We start from the raw sequence: 6,732 nt of genomic DNA, 5'->3' as shown, positions 1-6,732 counted from the left end.
CTAAATATTATGAGCAGTTTGGTAGGGATATTGAAATACTACATTTTAATATGAATGTAGGCCATCTATTGTAGGTTAATATAGCTTTCTTAGGCCTACTATAGAGACTGTAGTCATGTTGTGAGTTTCCAGTCACCTAAATGTTGAGATTCAGTCTTTCAAACATTATCTGAGCACATTTTATGGCATGAATGGAGTTTTTGTTTCATTGCTTTATGAAGTTAATTTAGAACAATGTTTGGACACTTTTGAGTGAGTTAAATAAATTAATCTCATTTTTGAGAACTTTGTTAAAGTGAGGGGGAACGACCACTTATTCAGTGCCCGAGTTTAAATTTAACCAAAACAGAGTTGTATCCTTCACTCATGTCATGAGTGTTGCATAGTTTCGCCACCAGAGGACGCTCTGCAATTCCTCTGTTAACAACTGCACCACAAAACAGAAGAACGGAGAAGCCCCATAGTGGAGGCCATAGACTGAAACTCACATTGGAGTTCAGATTACAGAAACAGTTGAACTGTGTCTTTGACATTAAGTTGCACATTCTGGGATTACGTTATGTAAAGGATAATGTACGGCGAGCCGGTCATTGTTTCCTCGGCACCAGGAGAGGTGAGGAATAATCTGGTGACAAGTCACAAGAAGTACGGGGGATATAAGCCATGGATGGTTGTATGATGAGTTACTGGTGTGTAGCTCCGCCAGGTGCCCAACTGTGGTCGCACCAACACACAACCACAAATCTTTACCTCGTGTTTATCTCTGTGTGGACGGACATAATGAGACTAATTCTTCATGATTCCTCCAGAGTCGACCAGGAGAGTTCAGAGTCTGTCCAGCAGCATCAAACACACCTGGACTCCGTGTTTATGGTCTGTACATGTACAACAACTCATTTTCCATCTATTCTGTTCACAATAATCTCCAGGCTGCAGTTTTTAGACCAGTGGATTGTCAGTCTGTCCAACATGGATCTGATGTTTGGTTCATGATTTTAGGTTGATTGTGTTGTTAATAAAATTTTCTGTTCCAGCTGCTGGAGGAGAAAATGAAAACCTTTATGAATAATGAACTGAAGAAGTTCAAGAAGGCTCTGAGTTCAGATGACCAACGCTTAGAGATTCAGCAGGAGGATGAGGAAGTGTTTTTTCTGAAGACCACACTGTGCTTCTTGAGGAAAATGAAGCAGGACGAGCTGGCTGACAGGCTGCAGAGCAGTAAGAGGATTTCTCTAAAGATTTAACCTGCTGGATAAACAGGACATTTACTGATGTCTCATGAGATGGAGGGAAATATGTTCAAATACTAATTCTTTAGGAAATGGTGAAATATTGGCTTTATCTTAAGGTTACTGATATTTTTTGTTGTGTGTTCATTCAGGAACTCCCTCTTCAGTTTGTCAGCCTAAACTTAAATCTAACCTGAAGAAGAAGTTCCAGTGTGTGTTTGAGGGGATTGCTAAAGCAGGAAACCCAACCCTTCTGAACCAGATCTACACAGAGCTCTACATCACAGAGGGAGGGACTGCAGAGGTCAATGATGAACATGAGGTCAGACAGATTGAAACAGCATCCAGGAAACCAGACAGACCAGAAACAACCATCAGACAAGAAGACATCTTTAAACCCTCAAAAATCAGACCAATGAGAACAGTGATGACAAAGGGAGTGGCTGGCATTGGGAAAACAGTCTTAACACAGAAGTTCACTCTGGACTGGGCTGAAGACAAAGCCAACCAGGACATACAGTTCACATTTCCATTCACTTTCAGAGAGCTGAATGTGCTGAAAGAGGAAAAGTACAGCTTGGTGGAACTTGTTCATCACTTCTTTCCTGAAACCAAAGAAGCAGGAATCTGCAGGTTTGAAGAGTTCCAGGTTGTGTTCATCTTTGACGGTCTGGATGAGTGTCGACTTCCTCTGGACTTCCACAACACTAAAATCCTGACTGATGTTACAGAGTCCACCTCAGTGGATGTGCTGCTGACAAACCTCATCAGGGGGAACCTGCTTCCCTCTGCTCGCCTCTGGATAACCACACGACCTGCAGCAGCCAATCAGATCCCTCCTGGGTGTGTTGACATGGTGACAGAGGTCAGAGGGTTCAATGACCCACAGAAGGAGGAGTACTTCAGGAAGAGATTCAGAGATAAGAAGCAGGCCGGCAGAATCATCTCCCACATCAAGACATCACGAAGCCTCCACATCATGTGCCACATCCCAGTCTTCTGCTGGATCACTGCTACAGTTCTGGAGGAGGTGTTGAAGACAAGAAAGAGAGGAGAGCTGCCCAAGACCCTGACTGAGATGTACATCCACTTCCTGGTGGTTCAGTCCAAAGTGAAGAACATCAAGTATGATGGAGGAGCTGAGACAGATCCACACTGGAGTCCAGAGAGCAGGAAGATGATTGAGTCTCTGGGAAAACTGGCTTTTGAGCAGCTGCAGAAAGGAAACCTGATCTTCTATGAATCAGACCTGACAGAGTGTGGCATCGATATCAGAGCAGCCTCAGTGTACTCAGGAGTGTTCACGCAGATCTTTAAAGAGGAGAGAGGGCTGTACCAGGACAAGGTCTTCTGCTTCGTCCATCTGAGCGTTCAGGAGTTTCTGGCTGCTCTTCATGTCCATCTGACCTTCATCAACTCTGGTGTCAATCTGCTGGCAGAAGAACAATCAACCTCCCAGAAGTCTGAAACAAGAAAAGATGAATCTGCAGTGACACAGTTCTACCAGAGTGCAGTGGACCAGGCCTTACAGAGTCCAAATGGACACCTGGACTTGTTCCTCCGCTTCCTCCTGGGACTTTCACTGCAGACCAATCAGACTCTCCTACGAGGCCTGCTGACACAGACAGGAAGTAGCTCAAAGACCAAACGGGTAACAGTCAAGTACATCAAGAAGAAGATCGAAGAGACTCCCTCTGCAGAGAGAAGCATCAATCTGTTCCACTGTCTGAATGAACTGAATGATCGTTCTCTAGTGGAGCAGATCCAACAGTCCCTGAGTTCAGGAAGTCTCTCCACAGATAAACTCTCTCCTGCTCAGTGGTCAGCTCTGGTCTTCATCTTACTGTCTTCAGAAAAAGATCTGGACGTGTTTGACCTGAAGAAATTCTCTGCTTCAGAGGAGGCTCTTCTGAGGCTGCTGCCAGTGGTCAGAGCCTCCAAGAAAGTTCTGTAAGTGAGATTTATTCATCAATAAATACTCTGCTATCTTTCAACAGGAGGAAAAAATAAATACCTTATTTATTTAGTTAGTGATGTCTCTCCAGCCTGAGTCTGTATAACCACTCAGATAGTAGCTGTGATCATGTGTAGCTTGCATTTTGTTGTAATTCAGATATTGTTCAGAATGAAATATGAACTATATATAGCCGAATCAGAATTGTCAAGTCCTGCCTATAGTCGAATCATGTACGTGCTTGTGCAGGGTGATTGTGAGCAGCGAGGGTTACACACGGTTTGATCTTGAGAAGCTGCAGAGCTGCAGTCTCTATTTAATAGTCACTGTAACTTACACTCTAAACTACAAATAAACTGAGGCTTATTGTTGATCATTTTCTCTCTGCTCGCCTGCTATTCACCGGTCCTGTGCAGAGTTTTGCGTGCCGCACATCGCGCTTCCTCGCGGTAATGTCGTGTAAAAATTCAAGACTTGGGCCAGATAAGAAAGCTTGAACTTTTACCAACATTTTTATTATCAACAAAAATAGACACCAATTAGAACACAAAAGTTCCACCGGAGTGTTTTAGAGATCGGTGCAAAATGAGTCCCATTCTGTTACCAGAACAGAGTCGACATGAAAACCATGTAACAACCTCCTTCTGGACCTCCTTTTATAGCTCTGTTTCTTGGCTTCACATCATCTCTTGGCTCTCTTTCCTACTGCACCTGAGTCTGGGAAAGTCCAAGATTTTCACGTGCCTAAACATTTGGTGGGAAAGTCCCTGACTGCCTGCTCCTCCTCTCTGTGTCCTCTGCATGCTCTGCTTGATCATGCCATTTCATCCATAACCTGACTTTTATGGAATAAACTGGTGTTGTTTGTGCTCTGTGCTAGAAACAGGACATTCTTACTCTGATGGACTGTACGTTTTGTAATACAGTTTGCACAAATCTGCTTCTATATTTTCCTTTGCAGGTGTTTTTGATGCTGCCTCACTGTGCTCCCTCCCTTTTCTCCCAAAGCACACACACTCAGAGCTGTAGAGTTTTAACACTGTGATCTAACTTTACACTATAAAATAACACTTTAAATGATGACAGTGTAGACCACCATTGCTCTAGTAATTAATGATAATTTAGGCTATAATGCTCCAAAATAATTCCCAACAGCGGCTCCATTTCAAGTAACTGTCTAAAACTGATATAATAATCTTTGTGTGGTTCATCAATGGTGATAAATGATCCGAACGTCCCGTGAGGTGCCGACAACTCTGCACAACACCAGTAAAGCCAATAAATCAGCCCTAGTTCCTCCTCTGCCACTACACACATGCGCACTGACTCCTCTTCTTTGAGAGCTGGGGTTACAGTTCCACTGGTCGTCTGTTTATTCCTCATTCAGTCAAGATTAGTTGCCACATCTCCAACATGTTCAAAGTCAAACAGCAAAGATTTTAACATGTGCTGAGAAGAGATTATATACAGTGTAGTTTTGAGACTCAACATTTTAAAACAATTGGTATTTCCTCTCCAGACTGAGTCGCTGTAACCTCTCAGAGAGAAGCTGTGAAGTTCTGTCCTCAGTTCTCAGCTCCCAGTCCTCCAGTCTGAGAGAGCTGGACCTGAGTAACAACAACCTGCCGGATTCAGGAGTGAAGCTGTATGTCGGACTGCAGAGTCCACACTGTAAACTGGAAACCCTCAGGTCAGATAAAGTTACAGTTTGTCTGAATATGTTGAAGTTATTTCTCTAAATATCAAGCTCCATTTAATTTAACCAGTCTCTCATTTCACAGAACAATCAATCATTGAATTTACAAATGTATTTTGTTGTAATTCAGATTCACATATTATACAGTGTGAAATAAGAACTCAGGCTGAGATGGGAAACCTCATTTATATGTAATACTAGGGCTGTCCCCGACTAAGGATTTATAGGCGAATCAGAATTGTCAAGTCTTGCCTTTAGTTGAATCATATGTTTGTGCGGTGGCAGGGCAGCGATTGCTCCGCTTTAAAGGTCCAGTGTTTAATATTTCTGAGGACCTAGTAAACAATATCCATAACTGTGTTTTCAGTGGTGAATAAAGACCTCACTTAATGATCTGTAATGTTTTATTACCGTAGAATGAGTCATTTCGATCTACATACAGCGCGGGTCCCCTTACATGGAGGTTGCCATGTTGCACTACAGAGCGTGTTTTGTCACTACATAGTACAAGTAAATGCGTGTGAGAGCTGTTAGCTGTGACTGCTACCAATGCTGCTGCAAAGTACTGCTCCATTAGCTATTTTTAAATCATGTGGCGCTACCTACAGGTAAAAGAATCACATGCCACAGACTAAGTTAAAATATTAAAGCTGCAAGCAGCACTGGACGGGCCCTCGCACGTGAAGAGCCTCAGATAGTGTTGCGTCCGCACTGCAGATGCCGCAGCTTTCCTGATGCACCTCTGAAATGTCACGCTGCACAAAATACGTAAAAGTCACTTCGTGTGTCCCCAGTGTGGCGCAAAGGAGCAACCAGTAACTGTATGTTTTGTCCCAGTACATTAAGTGTGGAACACATTGAGAAAATGTTATTTAAAACACAGAGTGTCAGAGCTTACTCCCTATCGCCAGTAGGTGGCGCTGTGACTATCATATGAGTTTCTAGATGTGTTCAGGGTGAGACTTTTATCAAACGTGTAAAATTTGGTACAGATTTGAGCATTTACAGTCAAGATACAACAACTTCCTGTGTCATGGCGAAGCGTGGACCTTTGCCGCCACAGACGATGTAAGCTTCACAGCATAGCGTCATCACCGTGTTGAGGCTTTTCGGGGACAGTGTTGAAGCATGATGCATGGTGCTGTGACTTGTTATCACACCTGTCACATTTGGTACAGATGTGAGCATGTACACGTTAAGTGTGGAAGTTTCAGGGACATCTAGTGTTGAGGGTTGCGAATTGCAATGAATTGCAAAAAAACTCCTCAATCAATCAACAGATTTTGCTAGATGAGTGCATCAGTGATAATAAACAAACTTATTTAGCTCAACATCTTTATTTCCCATACATTCATAACCTTTCTTTCACTGTTCATATGCAATAACAATGCCACAACATTTTTCTAATTAAAAATACTGATAGCGTTTTTTGTGGTATTGAAGACCTTCAAGAAACTTTAGGATGACACCTGCCTCTTTGGTTTTAATAAGCAAGTCACCACTGCACTGAACAAGAGCAGGTCAAGCCTGAGCTGGAACACTTAAGTCACAGTACTGTTAACTGCCAACATGTCATGTGTACAGTCATTCAGAGGGCTAAAATAGTTACAGATGCCTCTTATACTGTCAACATTTTATCTTCTAAATACACATTTTGTCACCATATTTTCTGTCTCTGCTGCACTTGTCACACAAACCAGATGTAAAGTAAACTCCTTTTAATCTGCGCCTTCGAGCCAATCAGATTACAGCAAAAACGAGGATCAGGCCAAGTTGGGAGGGGCCGCTCGTATCCCCCCTAAAAATGTAGTGTTTTACTTTGGCCCAGTCTGACAGACAGCGCTCCGCTGCAG

This window comes from Micropterus salmoides, unplaced genomic scaffold, assembly GCF_014851395.1.
Source record: "Micropterus salmoides isolate LMB-PRFRI ecotype aquatic unplaced genomic scaffold, ASM1485139v1 Ms_hic_scaffold_19, whole genome shotgun sequence".
Taxonomy (NCBI): domain Eukaryota; kingdom Metazoa; phylum Chordata; class Actinopteri; order Centrarchiformes; family Centrarchidae; genus Micropterus; species Micropterus salmoides.
Note: the sequence above shows the minus strand (reverse complement) of the source record.